Below are 13,642 nucleotides of genomic sequence, written 5' to 3' on the forward strand. Positions count from 1 at the left end.
TAAACAGTGCGTGTGACTGTTATTAAACAGTGTGTGTGAGTGTTATTAAACAGTGTGTGTGAGTGTTATTAAATAGTGTGTGTGACTGTTATTAAACAGTGTGTGTGAGTGTTATTAAATAGTGTGTGTGACTGTTATTAAACAGTGTGTGTGAGTGTTATTAAATAGTGTGTGTGACTGTTATTAAACAGTGTGTGTGACTGTTATTAAACAGTGTGTGTGAGTGTTATTAAATAGTGTGTGTGACTGTTATTAAACAGTGTGTGTGACTGTTATTAAATAGTGTGTGTGACTGTTATTAAACAGTGTATGTGACAGTTATTAAACAGTGTGTATGACTGTTATTAAACAGTGTGTGTGAGTGTTATTAAATAGTGTGTGACTGTTATTGAACAGTGTGTGTGACTGTTATTAAATAGTGTGTGTGACTGTTATTAAACAGTGTGTGTGACTGTTATTAAACAGTGTGTGTGAGTGTTATTAAATAGTGTGTGTGAGTGTTATTAAACAGTGTGTGTGACTGTTTGTTATTAAACAGTGTGTGTGACTGTTATTGAATAGTGTGTGTGACTGTTATTAAACAGTGTGTGTGACTGTCATTAAACAGTGTGTGTGAGTGTTATTAAACAGTGTGTGTGACTGTTATTAAACAGTGTGTGTGACTGTCATTAAACAGTGTGTGTGAGTGTTATTAAACAGTGTGTGTGACTGTTATTAAATAGTGTGTGTGACACGACAAGGAAGTTGGTTTCTTATTCAAGCTGTTTCTTATTCGTGAAATTCTGTTTCTTATTCATGGAAGTTGGTTTCTTATTCAATTTTTTGTCAGACTGCTTTAAATTGACTTTAAAATAAAAATATAGGTTTTATTAAAATAATAATATGATTCATATAATGTAGTTACACAGAGGTGGAATCTCTTTATATAACAATTAGATATACAAACTTGAAAAAAGGGCATACGTTGGCACCACTACAAATATTACTATTTTGAATAAGTAACAGATATTTTCAAAGGGTTAATAACCATTGGGCCACTGATTTCACTATGCATATATACAGGGTAGATGCCCCTCCATGCCATGCAATTGTTTTTAGCCTGGCCCAATGGTGTTTTTGGCACAGAAATTTATGCCAACCCTGGCATAAGTGACATAATTCTCATTTTTGAATAAGTAACAGATATTTTCAAAGGGTTAATAACCATTGGGCCACTGATTTCACTATGAATATATACAGGGCAGATCCCCTTCCATGACATGCAATTGTTTTTAGCCTGGCCCAATGGTGTTTTTTGGCACATAAATTGATGCCAACCCTGGCATAGATAACATAAATCTCATTTTTGAATAAGTAACAGATATTTTCAAAGGGTTAATGTTACAAACTGCTATTTGTGACTGGCCCTTTAAATGGAAGGTTGCCCTGCTTCCTTGGATTTTGGAGAAGCCTATTTGCCAGCCTCCTTCCTCATGACTATGGCCCCTGGAAGATTGTGCCCCTGAGAGTATATTGACTTTTGTTGGGTGTGTGTGGCCCTTTGGGAAACGTCTGGGGACATATTGTGACTCTGGTGAACAATGCCCCCTTTAAGACTATGTCCCCAGACCTGTGAAATGACTTGTCCCTGGCTTTCTCCCATTTGGTTCAGTTTCAGTGTGTGCCATTAAGAGTTAAATTTTGTTCAGCTTCAAGAAACCTATTCTAAATACAAGTCTGCTGGGATTAGCTCTAATTAGGTTTAGTGATCAACTTTCCCATTGTCTAATCAGACTAGTATTGATAAGGTGGACTGCATTGTTTTATTGTGTGTAATGTTATCTGCTGAAGTAAATGTTGTGGCCTGTCAAAGGGAGTGTCTCTCTATCTAATATCAAATGTGTGATGGGGGATTTTATGCCTCTTCCCTGAGAGTGTCCTGTTTGCATGTAACCTCAATAAAAAGCAGGCTGTGTGCTCCAGCACTTCAGACCTATTTTTCTGTCCCTCTAACTTGCAGCTTTGACTCATGTTTGTAGGGGACAGCTTCAGCTAATATCACTACAGGGATTGCTGACTATGGTGCTGATGATTCTTTGGTGAGCGCTAGGAGCATCCTTTTCTACGGTCCAACTTCCAGCCAGCCTGGAGGCAACCGTAACATTTGGCGGCAGCGGTGGGATTGGCGTCCTAGCGCAAGGAGCAGCACCACAACAGCACTGGTATCGTAGGAAAGTTATTGAGGGCAACGCTAGCCACTGCGCAGCGTCCCTACCTACAGCAGCATGGAGCTGACAAGATACTGGTCAGAACCCTGTGAAGAGCACCTCAACCTGATCCGTCGCTATGAGGGCGCTGATTTCGTTCCAGAGGTAAAGAGGCGGCTAGTCCGATATGGTCCAGACCCTGCACAGGAGGTAGTCAGTCGCCTCATCCGGGAATTGGCTACTGAGAACGAAGCGGCACGAGCCTTTGAGCGCCAACTGTGGAGTTTGAGGGTATGGACACCTGGTCTCTCTCCCCAGCCGCAGCATGTTCCACAGGGAGAGGAGAGCAGCGACCTCCCTCCCCAGCGGCAGTATACTGTGCAGAGGGAAGAGAAAACCAGTCTCCTTCCCCAACCAGAGATACCAGAGGCAGCAGGCCTCATAGACTGGTCCTGGGAGGACCCCCAGCAGGCAGGTGGAGATGGGACCGCAGTCTCTCTACCGGCCCTACAGGGATGCTGGGCAGGCGGCCCAGATCCCCAGCGACAGACCCAGCTACAGGGAGGGGAGAGCATCGACCTCCCTCCCCAGCCGGAGTGTGCCTTCCAGGGAGAGGAGACAACCGGTCTCTCTCCCCAGCCGCAGCATGTTCCACAGGAAGCGGAGAGCATCGACCTCCCTTCCCAACGGCCACCGGAGTATCAGGAGGAGGAGGTAAGCCAATCTCCCCCTCCCCAGCTAACTCCTAACTTGGGCCCAGGGTTAACAGTGGAGATGTTAACCCCCACTGACCCCCACGTTCCCTTTGCCACCGGGCAGGACTATGCCCCAATTCCCCCAGCAGAAGAGCTGGCATCAGGACAGAGCGCTGCTGGCCTCTGCCCTACAGACCCCCTTGTTACAGGACTGGCCTGCAAACCCCTCACCCCAGCAGAAGCGCTGGCACCAGGGCAGAGTGCCGCTGGCCTCTGCCCCCCAAGTACCATCAGCTATTTGCCCAGCTGCGCCAGGAAGGCAGAGGATGCTACCCTTTCATCCTATAACCTGGAACCTACAGGCCAGTACTACTTATTGTGGGGGGGGCTACTTTGCTGCTAGTGTTTATTTGTGGGTGGGTTGCGAGACTAACTTAGGCACTGACCGACAGAAGGTCAGGTGCCTGGTTAGTCTCCCTCCAAAAGGGGAGATATGTTACAAACTGCTATTTGTGACTGGCCCTTTAAATGGAAGGTTGCCCTGCTTCCTTGGATTTTGGAGAAGCCTATTTGCCAGCCTCCTTCCTCATGACTATGGCCCCTGGAAGATTGTGCCCCTGAGAGTATATTGACTTTTGTTGGGTGTGTGTGGCCCTTTGGGAAACGTCTGGGGACATATTGTGACTCTGGTGAACAATGCCCCCTTTAAGACTATGTCCCCAGACCTGTGAAATGACTTGTCCCTGGCTTTCTCCCATTTGGTTCAGTTTCAGTGTGTGCCATTAAGAGTTAAATTTTGTTCAGCTTCAAGAAACCTATTCTAAATACAAGTCTGCTGGGATTAGCTCTAATTAGGTTTAGTGATCAACTTTCCCATTGTCTAATCAGACTAGTATTGATAAGGTGGACTGCATTGTTTTATTGTGTGTAATGTTATCTGCTGAAGTAAATGTTGTGGCCTGTCAAAGGGAGTGTCTCTCTATCTAATATCAAATGTGTGATGGGGGATTTTATGCCTCCCCCTGAGAGTGTCCTGTTTGCATGTAACCTCAATAAAAAGCAGGCTGTGTGCTCCAGCACTTCAGACCTATTTTTCTGTCCCTCTAACTTGCAGCTTTGACTCATGTTTGTAGGGGACAGCTTCAGCTAATATCACTACAGGGATTGCTGACTATGGTGCTGATGATTCTTTGGTGAGCGCTAGGAGCATCCTTTTCTACGGTCCAACTTCCAGCCAGCCTGGAGGCAACCGTAACAGTTAATAACCATTGGGCCACTGATTTCTGTTACAAACTGCTGTTTGTAACTGGCCCTTTAAATGGAAAATTGCCCTGCTTCCCTGGATTTTGGAGAAGCCTATTTGCCAGCCTCCTTCCACATGACTATGGCCCCTGGAAGATTGTGCCCCTGAGAACATATTAACTTTTATTGGGTGTGTATGGCCCTTTAAGAACCATCTGGGGACATATTGTGACTTTGATGAACAATGCCCCTTTAAGACTATGTCCCCAGACCTGTGAAATGACTTGTCCCTGGCTTTCTCCCACTTGGTTCAGTTTCATTGTGTGCCATTAAGAGTTAAATTTTGTTCAGCTTCAAGAAACCTATTCTAAATACAAGTCTGCTGGGATTAGCTCTAATTAGGTTTAGTGATCAACTTTCCCATTGTCTAATCAGACTAGTATTGATAAGGTGGACTGCATTGTTTTATTGTGTGTAATGTTATCTGCTGAAGTAAATGTTGTGGCCTGTCAAAGGGAGTGTCTCTCTATCTAATATCAAATGTGTGATGGGGGATTTTATGCCTCCCCCTGAGAGTGTCCTGTTTGCATGTAACCTCAATAAAAAGGAGGCTGTGTGCTCCAGCACATCAGACCTATGTTGACCCTCTAACTTGAAGCTTTGACTCATGTTTGTAGGATACAGCTTATATCACTACAGGGATTGCTATGTTTTTCATACTCCCTTAGCTACAGGGATTGCTACAGAAGGAAGAGGTTCGCCTACTGGAGCCTGGTCGTAGGTCCAGGGCGCAGAGCAGACGGCGAGATACCAGCCCAGCAGCGGTGGTTCATATAGTCTGCATTACTGATGGTGGCTACGCAGTAGTTATAGTGTCCACGGTGCTGCTGCTCCTTTGGTGAGCGCTAGGAGCATCCTTTTCTACGGTCCAACTTCCAGCCAGCCTGGAGGCAACCGTAACATTTGGCGGCAGCGGTGGGATAGGCGTCCTAGCGCAAGGAGCAGCACCACAACAGCACTGGTATCGTAGGAAAGTTATTGAGGGCAACGCTAGCCACTGCGCAGCGTCCCTACCTACAGCAGCATGGAGCTGACAAGACACTGGTCAGAACCCTGTGAAGAGCACCTCAACCTGATCCGTCGCTATGAGGGCGCTGATTTCGTTCCAGAGGTAAAGAGGCGGCTAGTCCGATATGGTCCAGACCCTGCACAGGAGGTAGTCAGTCGCCTCATCCGGGAATTGGCTACTGAGAACGAAGCGGCACGAGCCTTTGAGCGCCAACTGTGGAGTTTGAGGGTATGGACACCTGGTCTCTCTCCCCAGCCGCAGCATGTTCCACAGGGAGAGGAGAGCAGCGACCTCCCTCCCCAGCGGCAGTATACTGTGCAGAGGGAAGAGACAACCGGTCTCCTTCCCCAACCCCAACCAGAGATACCAGAGGCAGCAGGCCTCATAGACTGTTCCTGGGAGGACCCCCAGCAGGCAGGTGGAGATGGGACCGCAGTCTCTCTACCGGCCCTACAGGGATGCTGGGCAGGCGGCCCAGATCCCCAGCGACAGACCCAGCTACAGGGAGGGGAGAGCATCGACCTCCCTCCCCAGCCGGAGTGTGCCTTCCAGGGAGAGGAGACAACCGGTCTCTCTCCCCAGCCGCAGCATGTTCCACAGGAAGCGGAGAGCATCGACCTCCCTTCCCAACGGCCACCGGAGTATCAGGAGGAGGAGGTAAGCCAATCTCCCCCTCCCCAGCTAACTCCTAACTTGGGCCCAGGGTTAACAGTGGAGATGTTAACCCCCACTGACCCCCACGTTCCCTTTGCCACCGGGCAGGACTATGCCCCAATTCCCCCAGCAGAAGAGCTGGCATCAGGACAGAGCGCTGCTGGCCTCTGCCCTACAGACCTTGTCCTTGTTACAGGACTGGCCTGCAAACCCCTCACCCCAGCAGAAGCGCTGGCACCAGGGCAGAGTGCCGCTGGCCTCTGCCCCCCAAGTACCATCAGCTATTTGCCCAGCTGCGCCAGGAAGGCCGAGGATGCTACACTTTCATCCTACAACCTGGAACTTACAGGCCAGTACTACGTATTGTGGGGGGGGGGCTACTTTGCTGCTAACGATTATTTGTGGGTGGGTTGCGAGACTAACTTAGGCACTGACCGGCAGAAGGTCAGGTGCCTGGTTAGTCTCCCTCCAAAAGGGGAGATATGTTACAAACTGCTGTTTGTAACTGGCCCTTTAAATGGAAAATTGCCCTGCTTCCCTGGATTTTGGAGAAGCCTATTTGCCAGCCTCCTTCCACATGACTATGGCCCCTGGAAGATTGTGCCCCTGAGAACATATTAACTTTTATTGGGTGTGTATGGCCCTTTAAGAACCATCTGGGGACATATTGTGACTTTGATGAACAATGCCCCTTTAAGACTATGTCCCCAGACCTGTGAAATGACTTGTCACTGGCTTTCTCCCACTTGGTTCAGTTTCATTGTGTGCCATTAAGAGTTAAATTTTGTTCAGCTTCAAGAAACCTATTCTAAATACAAGTCTGCTGGGATTAGCTCTAATTAGGTTTAGTGATCAACTTTCCCATTGTCTAATCAGACTAGTATTGATAAGGTGGACTGCATTGTTTTATTGTGTGTAATGTTATCTGCTGAAGTAAATGTTGTGGCCTGTCAAAGGGAGTGTCTCTCTATCTAATATCAAATGTGTGATGGGGGATTTTATGCCTCCCCCTGAGAGTGTCCTGTTTGCATGTAACCTCAATAAAAAGGAGGCTGTGTGCTCCAGCACATCAGACCTATGTTGACCCTCTAACTTGAAGCTTTGACTCATGTTTGTAGGATACAGCTTATATCACTACAGGGATTGCTATGTTTTTCATACTCCCTTAGCTACAGGGATTGCTACAGAAGGAAGAGGTTCGCCTACTGGAGCCTGGTCGTAGGTCCAGGGCGCAGAGCAGACGGCGAGATACCAGCCCAGCAGCGGTGGTTCATATAGTCTGCATTACTGATGGTGGCTACGCAGTAGTTATAGTGTCCACGGTGCTGCTGCTCCTTTGGTGAGCGCTAGGAGCATCCTTTTCTACGGTCCAACTTCCAGCCAGCCTGGAGGCAACCGTAACATTTGGCGGCAGCGGTGGGATTGGCGTCCTAGCGCAAGGAGCAGCACCACAACAGCACTGGTATCGTAGGAAAGTTATTGAGGGCAACGCTAGCCACTGCGCAGCGTCCCTACCTACAGCAGCATGGAGCTGACAAGACACTGGTCAGAACCCTGTGAAGAGCACCTCAACCTGATCCGTCGCTATGAGGGCGCTGATTTCGTTCCAGAGGTAAAGAGGCGGCTAGTCCGATATGGTCCAGACCCTGCACAGGAGGTAGTCAGTCGCCTCATCCGGGAATTGGCTACTGAGAACGAAGCGGCACGAGCCTTTGAGCGCCAACTGTGGAGTTTGAGGGTATGGACACCTGGTCTCTCTCCCCAGCCGCAGCATGTTCCACAGGGAGAGGAGAGCAGCGACCTCCCTCCCCAGCGGCAGTATACTGTGCAGAGGGAAGAGACAACCGGTCTCCTTCCCCAACCCCAACCAGAGATAACAGAGGCAGCAGGCCTCATAGACTGTTCCTGGGAGGACCCCCAGCAGGCAGGTGGAGATGGGACCGCAGTCTCTCTACCGGCCCTACAGGGATGCTGGGCAGGCGGCCCAGATCCCCAGCGACAGACCCAGCTACAGGGAGGGGAGAGCATCGACCTCCCTCCCCAGCCGGAGTGTGCCTTCCAGGGAGAGGAGACAACCGGTCTCTCTCCCCAGCCGCAGCATGTTCCACAGGAAGCGGAGAGCATCGACCTCCCTTCCCAACGGCCACCGGAGTATCAGGAGGAGGAGGTAAGCCAATCTCCCCCTCCCCAGCTAACTCCTAACTTGGGCCCAGGGTTAACAGTGGAGATGTTAACCCCCACTGACCCCCACGTTCCCTTTGCCACCGGGCAGGACTATGCCCCAATTCCCCCAGCAGAAGAGCTGGCATCAGGACAGAGCGCTGCTGGCCTCTGCCCTACAGACCTTGTCCTTGTTACAGGACTGGCCTGCAAACCCCTCACCCCAGCAGAAGCGCTGGCACCAGGGCAGAGTGCCGCTGGCCTCTGCCCCCCAAGTACCATCAGCTATTTGCCCAGCTGCGCCAGGAAGGCCGAGGATGCTACACTTTCATCCTACAACCTGGAACTTACAGGCCAGTACTACGTATTGTGGGGGGGGCTACTTTGCTGCTAACGATTATTTGTGGGTGGGTTGCGAGACTAACTTAGGCACTGACCGGCAGAAGGTCAGGTGCCTGGTTAGTCTCCCTCCAAAAGGGGAGATATGTTACAAACTGCTGTTTGTAACTGGCCCTTTAAATGGAAAATTGCCCTGCTTCCCTGGATTTTGGAGAAGCCTATTTGCCAGCCTCCTTCCACATGACTATGGCCCCTGGAAGATTGTGCCCCTGAGAACATATTAACTTTTATTGGGTGTGTATGGCCCTTTAAGAACCATCTGGGGACATATTGTGACTTTGATGAACAATGCCCCTTTAAGACTATGTCCCCAGACCTGTGAAATGACTTGTCCCTGGCTTTCTCCCACTTGGTTCAGTTTCATTGTGTGCCATTAAGAGTTAAATTTTGTTCAGCTTCAAGAAACCTATTCTAAATACAAGTCTGCTGGGATTAGCTCTAATTAGGTTTAGTGATCAACTTTCCCATTGTCTAATCAGACTTCTAGTATTGATAAGGTGGACTGCATTGTTTTATTGTGTGTAATGTTATCTGCTGAAGTAAATGTTGTGGCCTGTCAAAGGGAGTGTCTCTCTATCTAATATCAAATGTGTGATGGGGGATTTTATGCCTCCCCCTGAGAGTGTCCTGTTTGCATGTAACCTCAATAAAAAGGAGGCTGTGTGCTCCAGCACATCAGACCTATGTTGACCCTCTAACTTGAAGCTTTGACTCATGTTTGTAGGATACAGCTTATATCACTACAGGGATTGCTATGTTTTTCATACTCCCTTAGCTATAGGGATTGCTACAGAAGGAAGAGGTTCGCCTACTGGAGCCTGGTCGTAGGTCCAGGGCGCAGAGCAGACGGCGAGATACCAGCCCAGCAGCGGTGGTTCATATAGTCTGCATTACTGATGGTGGCTACGCAGTAGTTATAGTGTCCACGGTGCTGCTGCTCCTTTGGTGAGCGCTAGGAGCATCCTTTTCTACGGTCCAACTTCCAGCCAGCCTGGAGGCAACCGTAACAATTTCACTATGAATATCTACAGTGTAGATGCCCCTCCATGCCATGCAATTGTTTTTAGCCTGGCCCAATGGTGTTTTTGGCACAGAAATTTATGCCAACCCTGGCATAAGTGACATAATTCTCATTTTTGAATAAGTAACAGATATTTTCAAAGGGTTAATAACCATTGGGCCACTGATTTCACTATGAATATATACAGGGCAGATCCCCTTCCATGACATGCAATTGTTTTTAGCCTGGCCCAATTGTGTTTCGGGCACAGAAATTGATGCCAACACTGGCATAGGTGACATAATTCTCATTTTTGAATAAGTAACAGATACTTTCAAAGGGTTAATAACCATTGGGCCACTGATTTCACTATGAATATCTACAGGGTAGATCCCCCTCCATGACATGCAATTGTTTTTAGCCTGTCCCAATGGTGTTTTTGGCACAGAAATTGATGCCAACCCTGGCATAGATAACATAATTCTCATTTTTGAATAAGTAACAGATATTTTCAAAGGGTTAATAACCATTGGGCCACTGATTTCACTATGAATATATACAGGGCAGATCCCCCTCCATGCCATGCAATTGTTTTTAGCCTGGCCCAATGGTGTTTTTGGCACAGAAATAGATGCCAACCCTGGCATAGATAACATAATTCTCATTTTTGAATAAGTAACAGATACTTTCAAAGGGTTAATAACCATTGGGCCACTGATTTCACTATGAATATATACAGGGCAGATCCCCCTCCATGCGATGCAATTGTTTTTAGACTGGCCCAATGGTGTTTTTGGCACAGAAATACATGCCAACCCTGGCATAGATAACATATTTCTCATTTTTGAATAAGTAACAGATACTTTCAAAGGGTTAATAACCATTGGGCCACTGATTTCACTATGAATATATACAGGGTAGATCCCCCTCCATGCCATGCAATTGTTTTTAGCCTGGCCCAATGGTGTTTTTGGCACAGAAATTGATGCCAACCCTGGCATAGGTGACATCATTCTAACTTTTGAAAAAGTAACAGATATTTTCAAAGGGTTAATAACCATTGGGCCACTGATTTCACTATGAATATCTACAGGGTAGATGCCCCTCCATGCCATGCAATTGTTTTTATCCTGGCCCAATGGTGTTTTTGGCAAATAAATTGATGCCAACCCTGGCATAGGTGATATAATTCTCATTTTTGAATAAGTAACAGATACTTTCAAAGGGTTAATAACCATTGGGCCACTGATTTCACTATGAATATATACAGGGCAGATCCCCCTCCATGCGATGCAATTGTTTTTAGCCTGGCCCAATGGTGTTTTTGGCACAGAATTACATGCCAACCCTGGCATAGATAACATATTTCTCATTTTTGAATAAGTAACAGATACTTTCAAAGGGTTAATAACCATTGGGCCACTGATTTCACGATGAATATATACAGGGTAGATCCCCCTCCATGCCATGCAATTGTTTTTAGCCTAGCCCAATGGTGTTTTTGGCACAGAAATTGATGCCAACCCTGGCATAGGTGACATCATTCTAACTTTTGAAAAAGTAACAGATATTTTCAAAGGGTTAATAACTATTGGGCCACTGATTTCAATATAAATATATACAGGTTAGATCTTCCTCCAAAACATGCAATTCTTTTTAGCCTGGCCCAATGGTGTTTCGGGCACAGAAATTGATGCCAACACTGGCATAGGTGACATAATTCTCATTTTTGAATAAGTAACAGATATTTTCAAAGGGTTAATAACCATTGGGCCACTGATTTCACTATGAATTTATACAGGGTAGATCCCCCTCCATGTCATGCAATTGTTTTTAGCCTGGCCCAATGGTGTTTTTGGCACAGAAATTGATGCCAACCCTGGCATAGATAACATAATTCTCATTTTTGAATAAGTAACAGATACTTTCAAAGGGTTAATAACCATTGGGCCACTGATTTCACTATGAATATATACAGGGTATATCCCCCTCCATGCCATGCAATTGTTTTTAGCCTGGCCCAATGGTGTTTTTGGCACAGAAATTGATGCCAACCCTGGCATAGGTGATATCATTCTAACTTTTGAAAAAGTAACAGATATTTTCAAAGGGTTAATAACCATTGGGCCACAGATTTCACTATGAATATATACAGGGCAGATCCCCTTCCATGACATGCAATTGTTTTTAGCCTGGCCCAATTGTGTTTCGGACACAGAAATTGATGCCAACACTGGCATAGGCGACATAATTCACATTTTTGAATAAGTAACAGATATTTTCAAAGGCTTAATAACCATTGGGCCACTGATGTCACTATGAATTTATACAGGGCAGATCCCCTTCCATGACATGCAATTGTTTTTACCATGACCCAATTGTGTTTCGGGCACAGAAATTGATGCCAACACTGGCATAGCTGACATAATTCACATTTTTGAATAAGTAACATATTTTCAAAGGGTTAATAACCATTGGGCCACTGATTTCACTATGAATATCTACAGGGTAGATCCCCCTCCATGCCATGCAATTGTTTTTAGCCTGGCCCAATGGTGTTTTTGGCACAGAAATTTATGCCAACACTGGCATAGGTGCTCTAAGTCTCATTTTTGAATAAGTAACATATTTTCAAAGGGTTAATAACCATTGGGCCACTGATTTCACTATGAATATATACAGGGTAGATCCCTCTCCATGCCACGCAATTGGTTTAGCCTGGCCCAATGGTGTTTTTGGCACAGAAATTGATGCCAACCCTGGCATAGATAACATAATTCTCATTTTTGAATAAGTAACAGATATTTTCAAAGGGTTAATAACCATTGGGCCACTGATTTCACTATGAATATCTACAGGGTAGATGCCCCTCCATGCCATGCAATTGTTTTTAGCCTGGCCCGATGGTGTTTTTGGCAAATAAATTTATGCCAACCCTGGCATAGGTGACATCATTCTCATTTTTGAATAAGTAACAGATATTTTCAAAGGGTTAATAACCATTGGGCCACTGATTTCACTATGAATATATTCAGGGCAGATCCCCTTCCATGACATGCAATTGTTTTTACCATGACCCAATTGTGTTTCGGGCACAGAAATTGATGCCAACACTGGCATAGCTGACATAATTCACATTTTTGAATAAGTAACAGATATTTTCAAAGGGTTAATAACCATTGGGCCACTAATTTCACTATGAATTTATACAGGCTAGATACCCCTCCATGTCATGCAATTGTTTTTAGCCTGGCCCAATGGTGTTTTTGGCACAGAAATTGATGCCAACCCTGGCATAGGCGCTCTAATTCTCATTTTTGAATAAGTAACAGATATTTTCAAAGGGTTAATAACCATTGGGCCACTGATTTCACTTTGAATATATACAGGGCAGATCCCCTTCCATGCCATGCAATTGTTTTTAGCCTGGCACAATGGTGTTTTGGCACAAAAATTGATGCCAACCCTGGCATAGGTGACATAATTCTCATTTTTGAATAAGTAACAGATAATTTCAAAGGGTTAATAACCATGGGCCACTGATTTCCCTTTGAATATATACAGGGTAGACCCCCCTCCATGCCATGCAGTTATTTTTTGCCTGGCCCAATAGTGTTTTGGGCACAGAAATTGATGCCAACCCTGGCATAGGTGACATAATTCTCATTTTTGAATATGTAACAGATATTTTCAAAGTGTTAATAACCATTGAGCCACTGATTTCACTATGAATATACACAGGATAGATCCTCCTCCATGACATGCAATTGTTTTTAGCCTGGCCCAATTGTGTTTTGGGCACAGAAATTGATGCCAACACTGGCATAGGTGCTCTAATTCTCATTTTTGAATAAGTAACATATTTTCAAAGGGTTAATAACCATTGGGCCACTGATTTCACTATGAATATATACAGGGTAGATCCCCCTCCATGACATGCAATTGTTTTTAGCCTGGCCCAATTGTGTTTCGGGCACAGAAATTGATGCCAACACTGGCATAGGTGACATAATTCTCATTTTTGAATAAGTAACAGATATTTTCAAAGGGTTAATAACCATTGGGCCACTGATTTCAATATAAATATATACAGGTTAGATCTCCCTCCATGACATGCAATTGTGTTACAGAAGCATTAGTTATTTTGTTGTGAAGAGCTTATTTCCCAGCAGCAATGCCTGAACCAGCAAGCCAGCGCCTAAGAAGGGCTCCAAGAAAACCGTAACAAGTATCATTT

The sequence above is a fragment of the Bombina bombina genome, unplaced genomic scaffold (assembly GCF_027579735.1).
Source record: "Bombina bombina isolate aBomBom1 unplaced genomic scaffold, aBomBom1.pri scaffold_2386, whole genome shotgun sequence".
Taxonomy (NCBI): domain Eukaryota; kingdom Metazoa; phylum Chordata; class Amphibia; order Anura; family Bombinatoridae; genus Bombina; species Bombina bombina.